This window comes from Malaclemys terrapin, chromosome 3 (genome assembly GCF_027887155.1).
Source record: "Malaclemys terrapin pileata isolate rMalTer1 chromosome 3, rMalTer1.hap1, whole genome shotgun sequence".
In the NCBI taxonomy this organism is placed as follows: domain Eukaryota; kingdom Metazoa; phylum Chordata; order Testudines; family Emydidae; genus Malaclemys; species Malaclemys terrapin.
Genome location: NC_071507.1, coordinates 97,379,051 through 97,393,105, shown reverse-complemented (window position 1 = coordinate 97,393,105; position 14,055 = coordinate 97,379,051). Strand labels below are relative to the sequence as shown.

Genomic DNA, 14,055 nt, shown 5'->3' with positions numbered 1-14,055 from the left:
TGGTTGGGGGGAAGAGAGAAAATACAGGTATTAAAAATTAACTTGTACATGAGCTGTATTTTTTTTCTTTGTATTTTTAATGTATACATCCACATCTTGACAGCTCCGTGCTATAGATTAACATGATGCTATAGGCCCAATTCTTGCTTTCAGTGCTACATGATTGAGCCAAGAAAATGTTATGGTATAGAGAGTACATTGAGGAGTCGGAGTTGGTGCTGAAATATATATTCATACGTTTGGCTATAAAGTAAATCTGTTTTTTTGTGAGCTAGGGATTTATTTTGGTACTATTTAAAGATTAGTTTTGTTGGGATTAGGGGATACTTCATGAGACCATGTAAACCATAACCTCTAGAATTACTCCCTTCCCAACACAACAACTGGGGGTTCTATGTTGATTCTGAAATAAATAAATAATAATAAAGCAACCTCTACTTACAATAGCTGTGAACTTCAGAGCATCTTATCACCAAAGTACCAAATGGGAAACTTCTTTGTTGGGTTAAGTAGTCAATTGGGCTGTTAACACACAACTGATAACATGTTTGTTTTTTTTTTATTTACAAAGCTCTCCTGAAGGTAACTGTGTAAATAAAATAATATTTTAAAAAGCCTGGTAGCAATCCCATTAGTGGTACGTGCTATACTGAAAGTAGGAAACCTGAGTTTACTTCCTGGTTTTTGCCTCTTCACACAGGGCCTTAAGTGTGGTCTACACTTTGGGGGGGATTGATCTAGGATACGCAACTTCAGCTACAAGAATAGGGTTGCTGAAGTCGACATATCTTAGATTGACTTAGAATCACTTACTTCATGTCCTTGCGGCGCGGGATCGTCGGCTGCCGCTCCCCCGTCGACTTTGCTTCCGCCTCTCGCCGAGCTGGAGTTCAGCAGTCAACAGGAGAGTGATCGGGGATCGATTTATCGCGTCTACACTGCATGGGATAAATCGATCCCTGATAGATCGATCACTACCTGCCAATCCGGTGGGTAGTGTAGACGTATCCTTAGTTTGCTAACTGGGAACTCTCAGCTGGGAAACTATGGCCCTGATGTTGTTACAAACATATAGCACCTGTGTAACTGTTGGTAGGATTGGGGCTTTATAGAGGTTTGCTGTCTGTAAAAGATATAACAGCTGTCAGCATTGACAGCTCTCTTTCTGTGTCGGTGGGCTGTACCTACATTGGCCCAGAAACAAGTGAGACAAGAATGACCGAGTCTCAATTGTTCTTTAGCACCAAAAAGTTACTATCTGTTTGGAATGTTCCTTATCGCAATTGATAATTTTCAGAAGGACTCCTGTGTGGATTGAAGTTGGGGGGAACAGATGATTGAATGGGAACAAATGTTTCATAGCTTGATAGCTTTATGCGTTCTTTAGAAATGTATTTTAGATATAGAAGGAACAAAATCTTCATTGCTGAGCAGAGTTACTCTTGATTAGATATGAACTGACTTGTCACAATGTAGCTGCTGCTGCAGATTTGAAATTGAAGGTCCCAAGAATGAGATGAGCATGAATTCTCCCTTCTCTCCTGTTCCATGTGGCTTCACAAGACATGTGTTGTTTAAAGGGACACAACGAATGGTAGACTAATCTTTACTCTGCATAGTTTTGGATCTGCAGACCTGTGAGTGTTTCACAGATCAGAAAGCCACTATCACTTTTAGTTAGGTCTGGACTGGGCATTATGTCTGTATGTTCTGTAACTTTGACAGGATGTGGACAGAATACTATCAATTGCTTGATGTTTTAAACTTTTTAAACATGATGTTAAAGTTCCCCTTCAGTGTAGGTTAAGAATGTATGTTTTTAATTTAGGAAAGGTGTTGTGGGAAAACATGACAGGAAAGGATTCAAAAACCTTGACATACTAAATGACTTGGTTTGAAGTCATTTTGTAGGTTTGAAATGCTCTGCTTTAGCTCTCATATTTGAGTACGTCACTTGTTGCTCAGTGCCTGTCATTTCCCAAACAAGCACTTATGAAACATGGACTTGCCCTTCTTTTTATATTTTTTTTGGACAGCAGCACAGGTTTTTGCCTTGTAATTGAAATGACTCATTCTGCATCATTCTGTAGAGGTTCAAGAGATATTTCACAAAGTTATCTTTTGTTAAATTCTTCTTTAAAAATATGTTCAAACTGCACTGGAAGCTTAAAAAATGAGGGAAGATTAAAACATCCTGGAATAAACATCCTTCAGGTCCCTAGAGTTTCTTGACAAAGCAAAAGCAGCTAGGAAATCACAAGGCAAAGTAGTTAATAATCTCTGCTGTGTAAAACTAGGATGTAAAAGAAATACAATACAGTTCTTAATGTGAGGTCAAAAGTTAGATTAAGTTTAGGTCATTTTGGTTTTCATTTAGTTTTTTATTCTTAATATGGTCCTGATGAGAAGAATACATGAAGTGTGAGAGCTGGCTGAAAGCACAATGGGCTGGGTCCTGTTCTGATATACATCGGCAGTAACTGAGTTTAGTTATCTAAATTAATTTTCCCCTGGATGGTTGTTTCTAGTTTTTGAGCATGTGATTTTTACCTTTTGATTATTTATGTTGATTTATTTCTTTTGATGTGGCCTACTCACTTGTCAGAAATGTGGCATATATACTTAGTGTGCATACCATTATTTTTCCTGCAGATAATATCTATGTTATTGGATACTAAAAACATCTGAGATGTTTTTCAAGACAAAAAATAGTTTTTTCACTGGTGAGATATTAAGATGTTCTCCACTATGTAGACCACATACACATGTTAATGTATGCATGCAGGCACCATGTGCTGTTATACTTCAGAGGAAGAGAAAAGGCTTGTTAATAACAACCTATTTAAACCAATAAAAGAAATAACTTTTGCAAGTATCTTGTGGCGATAACCTGATATTTGTTCTGAACTTGTGAAAATTTGTGTAATTCTCTGTATCTTTCTGGCATATTTTATTAATTGACTGCTGGATGATGTAATGATGTCCCAATATCTTGGAATTAGGTATGTGATTTTACAACACTTGGTAAAATAATCATAATATGTTATGATTTAATAATGAGAAAGCAGAAATTTAATTCTAGCAATGTAAGTAGGGAAGAGGGGAGAGAATAAGTGGTGTTATCCAAAGAACCTTACTAATTCACCTCCATGACTGGGTCACCATTGTGAATTAATAAAATTTGCAAAGTAGAAAGTAAACAAATGTGTACATGCAAAAAGAAAAGCAGGGCTAATGCATGGTAATATAATGTCATTTATTTGACAAGTGTAGCATAGTTTTAATTACTTACCCTAGGAAGTACAGTGAATGTCTACACAAGTATAAGTGAATGTCTACACTACAGGATTACTCCGAATTTACAGAATTTGATTTTTGGCAATCGATTGTATAAAGTCGAGTGCATGCGGCCACAATAAGCACATTAATTCGGCGGTGTGCGTCCATGTACCGAGGCTAGCGTCGACTTCCGGAGCGTTGCACTGTGGTTAGCTATCCCATAGCTATTCAATAGTTCCTGCAGTCTCCCCCGCCAATTGGAATTCTGGGTTGAGATCCCAATGCCTGATGGGGCCAAAAACATTGTCGCGGGTGGTTCTGGGTACATGCTCCCCCTCCCTCTGGGAAAGCAATGGCAGACAACCGTTTCACGCCTTTTTTCCTGGGTGAACTGTGCAGACGCCATACCATGGCAAGCATGGAGCCCGCTCAGCTCAAGACAGCAGTCATGAACATTGTAAACACCTTGCGCATTATCGTGCAGTTTATGCTGAACCAGAACCTGCAAAACCAGGCGAGGAGGAGGCGGCCACTGCAGCGCGGCGACGAGAGTGATGAGGACATGGTCACAGAATTCTCTCAAACCGCAGGTCCCGGTGCTTTGGAGATCATGTTGTTAATGGGGCAGGTTCTAGCCGTGGAATGCCAATTCTGGGCCTGGGAAACAAGCACAGACTGGTGGGACCAAATAGTGTTGCAGGTGTGGGACGATTCCCAGTGGCTGTGAAACTTTTGCATGAATAAGGGCACTTTCATGGAACTTTGTGACTTGCTTTCCCCTGCCCTGAAGCGCCAGAATACCAAGATGAGAGCAGCCCTCACAGTTGAGAAGCAAGTTGCGATAGCCCTGTGGAAGTTTGCAACGCCAGACAGCTACCGGTCAGTCGGGAATCAATTTGGAATGGGCAAATCTACTGTGGGGGTTGCTGTGATGCAAGTAGCCAAAGCAATCGCTGAGCTGCTGCTACCAAAGGTAGTGACTCTGGGAAATGTGCAGGTCATAGTAGATGGCTTTGCTGCAGTGGGATTCCCTAACTGTGGTGGGGCAGTAGATGGAACGCATATCCCTATCTTGGCACCAGGGCAGCCAGTACATAAACCAGAAGGGGTACTTTACAATGGTGCTGTAAGCACTGGTGGATCACAAGGGACGTATCCCCAACATCAACGTGGGATGGCCGGGAAGGGTTCATGACGCTCGCGTCTTCAGGAACACTAATCTGTTTAAACAGCTGCAGCAAGGGATTTACTTCCCAGACCAGAAAATAACTGCTGGGGATGTTGAGATACCTATAGTTATCCTTGGGGACCCAGCCTACCCCTTAATGTCATGGCTCATGAAGCCATACATAGGCAGCCTGGACAGTAGTCAGGACCTGTTCAACTATAGGCTGAGCAAGTGCAGAATGGTGGTAGAATGTGCCTTTGGATGTTTAAAGGGTCGCTGGCGCACTTTACTGACTCGCTCAGACCTCAGCCAAACCAATATTCCCATTGTTATTGCTGCTTGCTGTGTGCTCCAAATCTCTGAGAGAATAAGGGGGAGACGTTTATGGCGGAGTGGGAGGTTGAGGCAAATCGCCTGGCTGCTTATTACGTGCAGCCAGACACCAGGGTGATTGGAAGAGCACACCAGGAAGCGCTGCGCATCAGAGAAGCTTTGAAAACCAGTTTCATGACTGGCCAGGCTACAGTGTGAAATTTCTGTTTGTTTCTCCTTGGTGAAAACCCGCCCCCTTGATTGACTCATTCCCTGTAAGCAACCCACCCTCCCCCCTTCGATCACAGCTTGCTTTCAAAGGAAATAAAGTCACTATTGTTTAAAAATCATGTATTATTTATTAATTGATTATAAACATAGGGAGAGAACTGACAAGGTAGCCCGGGGGGGAGGGGGTTTGGGAGGAGGATAGGAGGGAAGGAAAAGGCCGCTTCAGAAATTCAAAATAATGACAGCCTTTTGCTTAGGCTGTCCACTGGGGTGGAGTGGGAGAGTGCACGGAGCCTCCCCCCCACATTCTTGGGCATCTGGGTGAGGAGGCTATGGAACATGGTGAGGTGGGAGGGTGGTTATACACGGGCTGCAGCGGCAGTCTGTGATCCTGCTGCCGTTCCTGAAGCTCCACCAGACGCCGGAGCATGTCTGTTTGCTCATGCAGCAGCCCCAGCGTTGCATCCCGCCACCTCTCATCTTGAGCGTCCCTCCTATCCTCACGTTCACTGGCAGCTTTCCTGTACTGTGAGACCGTGTCCTTCCACTCATTCAGGTGAGCTCTTTCATCGCGGGTCGATTGCATGATTTCCGAGAACATTTTGTCTCGCATGCATTTTTTTCGCTGCCTTATCTGAGATATCTTTCGGGACAGAGGGAGACTTGAAATTTGCAGCTACGGGAGGGAAAAAAGACATTTTACAGAACAATGCTTATACTCTTTCATGGTGAACAACACTACTCACATTACATAGCACATGTGATTTTGGTACAAGGTTGCATTTTGCATCTTAATATTGAGTGCCTGCGGCTTTGGTGTTAGAGATCACAGACGCAGGTCCGGGCAACAGAATTCGGCTTGCATGAAGCTATGGTAAGCCATTGTCTTTCGGCTTCTGCAACCTTCGTAAAAGTAGCGTCCTCCTTTCCCATACCAAGCAAAGCCCGTTGTGTGCTGCGGTTTTCCTGTTAACGTGCAGCAGCAGAAACCAAACTAACCCCCCCGCACCACCCATCCAATTCTCTGGGATGATTGCTTTATCCCTCCCCCCACCGCGTGGCTGGTATCAGGGAAGATCCCTGCTAGCCAAAAGCGAAAAGCTCAGCGCCAGTGGGGTCCTCCCCGCCCACCCACCGCTTGGCTAACTGCAGGGAAGGATTTCTTTTCAGCCTCAGGCAAACAGCCCAGTAGGAACGGCCACCTCTGTCCCCTTCATTAAATTCCCGTATTTCAACCAGGTTACCATGAACAGTGTCCCTCTCCTGAGGATAACACAGTGAGGTAAAGAACAGATGTTGCTTGCATGCCAGCAAACACCGGGACCATATGCTGCCAGGCTTTGTCATGCAATGATACCAGATTACTTGCTACTAGCATGGCGTGGTCAAGTGTCTTACCATGGAGGACGGAATAAGGCTGCGCTGCCCAGAAACCTTCTGCAAAGGCTTTTGGAGTATCTCCAAGAGCGCTTCATGGAGAGGTCCCTGGAAGATTTCCGCTCCATCCCCAGACACATTAACAGACTTTTCCAGTAGCTGTACTGGCTGCAAATGCATCCCAAGTCCTCAGGGCAAATTAATCATTAAAAAAACACTTGCTTTTCAACCATGTTTTATATTTACAAAGGTACACTCACCAGAGTTCCCTTCCATGGCTTCATGGTCTGGGATACCGCCTTGGGAGGGTTGGGAGGGTACTTCAGTCAGGCTGAGAAAAAGATCCTGGCTGTTGGGGAGAATGGAGTGCTGTGTGCTCTCCGCAAGCTTGTCGTCGTCCTCCTCCTCCTCCTCTTCCCTGTCCGCAGAATCCTCAGGCATGGCTGAGAGTACCCCCTCCTCGGAATCCACGGTCAGGGGTGGGGTAGTGGTGGCGCCCCCCCGCCCCAGAATTGCATGCAGCTCAGCGTAGAAGTGGCATGTCTGCGGCTCTGCACCGGACCTTCCGTTTGCTTGTTTGGTTTTCTGGTAGGCTTGTCTGAGCTCCTTAACTTTCACGCAACACTGTAGTGAGTCCCTATTGTGGCCTCTCTCCATCATGCTCTTGGAGATTTTTTCAAATGTTTTGGCATTTCGTCTTTTGGAACGTAGTTCTGCTAGCACGGAATCCTCTCCCCATATAGCTATCAGATCCAGTACGGTACATGCTGGTGCTCTTTTTCGATTCTCGGACTGCATGGTTACCTGTGCTGATGAGTTCTGAGTGGTCACCTGTGCTCTCCACGCTCGGCAAACAGGAAATGAAAATCAAAAGTTCGCAGGGCTTTTTCTGTCTACCTGGCCAGTGCATCTGAGTTCAGATTGCTGACCAGAGCGGTCACAGTGGTGCACTGTGGTATCGCTCCAGGAGGCCAATACCGTTGAATTTCATCCACACTAACCCTAATTCGAACCGGCAATGTTGATTTCAGCGCTACTCCCCTCGTCGGAGAGGAGTACAGAAATCGATTTTAAGAGCCCTTTATGTCGAAGTAAATGGCTTCGTTGTGTGGACAGGTGCAGGGTTAATTCGATTCAACTCTGCTAAATTTGACCTAAACTCATATTGTAGACCAGGCCTTAGACTAATAATAAATGTAATGAAGTTTTAGTAATGCAAGATCTCCCTAGAGGACTATTCTAAAAACTTTAGTGTAAAGTATGCAGGGTCTGACATTTTTTGTCCTATTGCCATGTCCGTAGACCTGGTTGCAACATGGGAAATTTTAAAAAAGTCTAAGAAAGTCTAGTGTAGACATCCACTTGCTGTCATTAAGAAGTGTTTGGATATTTCTACACTAGTACGTATATGTGGGGTGTGTGTGAGGGGATACATGCATGAATGTTATGTATGTTGGGGTGTATGCAGGCTGTGTGTGCCAGTGTATTGAGGGGTGAGTGCACATCGCTAGAAATATGTTCTTATTTTGAAAATATAAACCTAATTTTTATTTGACCTGTATTTCTTCTTCAAGCTGAAACTTGACAATGATGATCTGTTTTTCAAATGTTTTTAAAAAATTATTCAGGTGACTAAGTTATAAGACTGCTCAAAAAGTAGTGTTTTTTTTTTTAAACTACTTTGTAACTTACAGTAGCTTTTTGTGTATGAAATGGAATGTTGCATATTGATTATGTATCAATATGTAGAAAAACTGCTGGCTGGGAGAAGGGAGAAAAATGTAGTTATTAATATTAAAGCTATTCCACATATATATCTTTATATTTTTAACATATATACATCCGTTTCATGACAGCTCCATGCTATGGAGTACTGTAGTGCTGTAGGCCCCAGTGTTGCTCCTGTGATTTCAGTGCTACAGGATTGGGGCAAGAAAATTTTGTGGTGTATAGTTAATTGTGGTTTTTGTTGTTGTTGGGTGGGATCGAGTGGAGAAGGGAGGTTATAAAGTAAATTTGGAGTTTTTGAATAGTTGGTTTTATTTTGGTACCATTTTTAAAGGTTACCTCTGTTGGAATTAGAGGATGCTTCATGAGACATGTGAACTTAGACCTTTGATTTTTTTTTAAAAAGCTGGATAGTTTTGTGTTAATATTTAAATTGTGACTAAACATCCTCTGATTACAATAGTTGTGAACTGCAAAGTGTCTTATCATAGAAGCATGAAACGGGAAAGATCTGCTGGGTTATCTGGTCAATTGTCCTGCTAATACAAGATTGTAATAAATTCATACACCAGCAAAGTTCTCCTCCAAGTAACTTTATTTAAAGAATAATCATAATTAATTAATAAAAAAGTGGTAGCAATTCCAGTATTGGCCTATCCTGTACTGTAAGGTAGGAAACCTGAGTTTACTTCCTGGTTTCTTTCTCTCTTCACGAAATGGTTGTGAATTGTGCTAAAGCACAACTGTGGTGGGGACTCTCTGGGTATGTCTACATTGCAATAAAAAACTGTAGCATTGAGTCTCAGAGCCTGGGTCAATTTGTCTTAGGCTTACAGGGCTCAGGCTGTGGGGCCAAAAATAGCTGTGTAGTTGAGGTTCAGGCTCAGGCTGCAGCCCAGGCTCTGAGACCTCCCCCCTCTCCCCCCCCAACAGCTACACTGCCAATATTAGCCCCACAAGCCTGACTTGGGCCAGCGGTGCCACAGGTCTTTTACTGCAGTGTAGTTGTATCCTCAGCAAACTAAGCCCTCTAGGAATGAGGCTTACGAGGTTCTCTGACTAGCTGTAATAAATTATAATTGAGAGAAGGTGACTCTCGGCCATGTTGGTCTCAGCATATTAAAGATACAAGGTGGACCAGTAAAAGGTATTACCTCACCCGCCTTGTGTCGCTAATATCCTGAGACCAATGTGGCTACAACACTGCTTGCATAGATTATAGCTGTCAGAATTAACAACCCACTATTTGTGTCAGTGCAATGTTTCTGCACCAGCGCAGATACAATTGGGGCAAGGGTGACTGAGACTCTATCATTTAGCACCAAAAATATTGAGGCCATGTCTACACTACCACATATGTTCGTAAAACTTATGTCTCTCTGGGGTGTGGAATAAAACACACTCCCGAGCGACATAAGTTTCACTGGCACAAGTGGTAGTGTGCACAGGGCTATGTTGTTGGAAGAGATTCTCCTGCCTACATGGCTACTGCTGCTCGTGGAGGTGGTTTTATTATGTCGACAGGAGAGCTCTCTCCCGTTGGCATAGTGTGGCTACATGAGCGATCTTACAGGGGCGAAGCTGCATTGGTAGAGTTGTGTCGCTGTAAGCTTGCTTGTGTAGACATGGCCTAAAATCTGTTTAGAATGTACCTTAGCATAGTTGGTAATCCTCTAAAGGCCTCTGTTATGTGCATGCAAGATGGGTACATATGGCAACAGGAATAAATGTTGTTCTTCAAGTGCTTGTTCATGTTGATACCATGCTAGGTGTGTGCACGCCATGTACACAGGTGCCGGAGATTTTTCCCTCAGTGGTATCTGCAGGGTCATCCCTAGTTCCCCCTGGAGTCCCACGCACATGTGCCGATATAAAGGGCGCTGCCAGCTCCATGCCCTCTCAGTTCCTTCTTATCGCCCATCACGGTTGCTTGGAATCACCTTCTTGCTCTTGCAAGGCTTTCCTAATAGTGGTTTGGACTCTGATCTGTTGTATATAGTTGTTGTAGTTAGCAGACTTAGTTACTCTGAGTGTATATGGTACAGATAGTTGTCCTAGTCTTAGAGAGATGTTGTCCTAGGTACTGGGTATGCCCCAGTCCCTGGGCTTCAAGCTGTCACCTCCTGCGGCAAGCCTGTGCCTATGAGTGACCCGTGTTCGCCTTGTCTAAAGTGCCTCGGGGAAGCTTACGTTAGGAGAAGTGTAAAATCTACAAGGGCTTCAGACCAAGGACTCAGAAAGTCAGAGACATCCACCTGAAGGCTCTGAGCCGTCCTGTTCCGAATTGGCACTGAGTACTTCAGCCTCTGTGCTCTTCCCAGCACCGTTCCCCAGCACCGGCGCTCAGGAAGAAGCACAAGTGCTGGGAGAGGACGCTCTCTGGTGCCAAAGAGCGATAAGAAGGGAGCAATTGATGTGAGACCCGTGCCGGGCCATTTGTCCTCTCCAGAGCCATGGTTGGTGTACCAAGCCCAATTTGGAGCCCACGTCCGATTCTGGGGAGCGGTTGTGGTACCTCATCCTTGTTGGCCCCCTCGACTCCGGAGGCTTTCCAGGCTGCAAAGGACTTGATGTCTCTCCCGATACCACTCACCACCCAAGGTCCCATGCCAGCCAGGACTACTGGAGAGGGCGCAGGGGGTAGAGAGCTCCTGTTTGGCACCAGCGGTTGTGGCACCTTCATGACCCTGTTGCAGCAGTCCCTGACCCAGCATTGGTCACCAATCCTCTGGCACCACCTGGAGGCAGTACCGGGCATGGTGCTTCCATGATCTCTGTTTCCCTTGCCTCTGTTTGCCAGAAGCTGGGAATGGGCGACGGGATGGATCACTTGATGATTACCTGTTCTGTTCATTCCCTCTGGGGCACCTGGCATTGGCCACTGTTGGAACACGGGATACTGGGCTATATGGACCTTTGGTCTGACACAGTATGGCCTTTCTTCTGTTCTTATGGCTGTTGAGGTCTGAAATGCTTCCTGAAAGCCGGGAGAGCATATAGGGCTAGAGAGCGGAGCGTGGCTCTTAAGTCTTTGAGGCTGTGCAGCTTGGAGTCTGTCTGCTCGGAGAACAGAGCAGTGCCCGCTTAGGACTAAATCAAGAATTGCCTCCCCTCTTGTGGGTTCCAGGACTAGCTGCTCCAAGAAGCAGTCATTTAAGGTGTCAAGAAACTTTATTTCTGCCTCCCGTCCTGAGGTGACATGTACCCAGTCAGTATGGGTGTGACGGGTTGGGTCACAGAAATCCCTTTGGGACTGCCACCTGATGTGCTGGGACTACCACTGAGCCCATTTTCCCTGCCAGCTTGGGACTTCAGAACCTTGCCTTGTTTGAGCCAGACACGCTTGCCTGCTGCAAACACAGGTCCACATCTGAAGCACGTCCCCCACAAGCTGCAGGCTTAACTGAAAACAGCTTAAGAAGTGCTCCTGTCTCCAGCCCAGCTCCCAATGGGATCCAAACCCCAAATAAATCCGTTTTACCCTGTATAAAGCTTATACAGGGTAAACTCCTAAATTGTCCGCCCTCTATAACACTGATAGAGAGTAGGGTGACCAGACAGCTAGTGTGAAAAATCAGGACAGGGTGTGGGGGGTAATAGAAGCCCATAGAAGAAAAAGACCCAAAAATCGGGACTCTCCCTATAAAATCGGGACATCTGGTCACCCTAATAGAGAGAGATGCACAGCTGTTTGCCCCTCTCCCTCAGGTATTAATACATACTCTGGGTTAATAAGTAAAAAGTGATTTTATTAAATATAGAAAGTAGGATTTAAGTGGTTCCAAGTAATAACAGACAGAACAAAGTAAATTACCAAACAAAGTAAAATAAAACATGCAAGTCTAATGCCTAATACAGTAGGAAACCAAATGTAGGTAAATCTCACCCTCAGCGATGTTCCAATAAGCTTCTTTGACAGACTAGCCTCATTCTAGTCTGGGCCCAATCCTTTCCCCAGTGCAGTCCTTGATCCAGCTCAGGTGGTAGCTAGGGGATTTCTCATGACTGCAGCCCCCTTTGTTCTGTTCCACCCCCTTATATATCTTTTGCACAAGGCAGGAATCCTTTGTCCCTCTCTGGCTTCCCACCCTTCTTCTAAATGGAAAAGCACCAGGTTAAAGATGGATTCCGGTGACATGATCACATGTCACTGTAGGACTTTATTGCCCACTTGCCAGAACACATGTACACAGGAAGACTTACAAGTAAACAGAGCCATCTACAACCAATTGTCCTGGTTAATGGGAGCCATCAAGATTCCAAGCCACCATTAATGGCCCACACTTTGCATAACTACAATAGGACCTCAGAGTTATATTTCATATTTCTAGTTTCAGATACAAGAATGGTACATTTATACAAATAGGATGATCACACTCAGTAGATTATACGCTTTGTAATAAGAACAGGAGTACCTGTGGCACCTTAGAGACTAACAAATTTAGTACTCCTGTTCTTTTTTGCGGATACAGACTAACACGGCTGCTACTCTGAAAGCTTTGTAATGATGCTTTACAAGAGACCTTTTGCATGAAGCATGTCCCAGTTACATTATATTCACACTCATTAGCATATTTTCATAACATCATATGGAGTACACGGTCACCATGGGGATAGTTGAAATTCCCCATTATTATTGGGTTTATTTTAATAGCCTCTCTAATCTCCCTGAGCATTTCACAGTTCCTCTCACCATCCTGGTCAGGTGGTCAGTAATATATCCCTACTGCTATATTCTTATTATTAGAGCATTGAATTACTATCCATAGAGATTCTATGGTACAGATTGGTTCATTTAAGATTTTTACTTCATTTGATTCTACGCTTTCTTTCACATATAGTGCCACTCCCCCACCAGCATGACATGTTCTGTCCTTGCGATTTATTTTGTACCCTGGTATTGCTGTGTCCCATTGGTAATCCTCATTCCACCATGTTTCTGTAATGCCTATTATATCAATATCCTCATTTAACACGAGGCACTTTAGTTCACCCATCTTATTATTATTCTAGCATTGGTATATAAACACTTGAAAAATTTGTCACTTTTTAGCTGTCTGTCATTACATGATGTAATTGAATGGGACTTTTTTTCATTTGACTGTTTCTCATCAGATCCTACTTGTATTTTATCATCTTCCATCCTCTCCTCCTTATTAGGACATAGAGAATCTCCATTAATAGATCCTCCCCTCAGGGTTGTCTCTGTCCAAACCACATGCTCCTCCGCACCGGTCAGCTTTTTCCCAGCCCTTAGTTTAACAACTAAGACCTTTTAAATTTTAAGTGCTAGCAGCCTGGTTCCATTTTGGTTAAGGTGGAGCCCATCCTTCCTGTATAGGCTCCCACTTTCCCAAAAGTTTCCCCAGTTCCTAATAAATCTAAACCCTTCCTCCCTACACCATCATCTCATCCATGCATTGAGACCCTGCAGTTCTGCCTGTCTAACTGGCCCTGCGCGTGGAACTGGAATCATTTCAGAGAATGCTATCATGGTGATTCTGGACTTCAATCTCTTACCTAGCAGCCTAAATTTGGCCTCCAGGACCTCTCACCTATCGTTCTCTATGTCATTGGTACCTACATGTACCTTGACCGCTAGCTCCTCCCCAGCACTACACATAAGTCTATCTAGATGTCTGGAGAGATCCGCACCTTCGCACCAGGCAGACAAGTCACTATGCAGTTCTCCTGGTCATCACAAACCCAGCTATCTATGTTTCTAATGATTGAATTGCCCATAACTGGAGTTCCCTCCCCTGGAGAGGTATCCTCATTGTGAAAGAATACCACATCATCTGGAAGGAGGGTCCCAACTATGGGATCGTTTCCCTCTGCTTGTTCTCTTTCCCTGAGACTTTCATCCTCTTCAACAGCACAGAGGCTGTCAGACCGGGGGTGGGACCAAACCCACCTCAGCAATGTCAGACCCAGGGTCTCTGGTCCAGGAAGAACTCTCC

The 14,055-nt window shown here is 44.4% G+C and overlaps 1 protein-coding gene across 2 annotated transcripts in view; it reads left to right on the top strand.

The window, feature by feature from the left end:
* The window catches only part of GINM1 (glycosylated integral membrane protein 1), a 35,230-nt gene that overhangs the window by 695 nt on the left and 20,480 nt on the right, over positions 1 to 14,055 (top strand). The window lies entirely within an intron of this gene.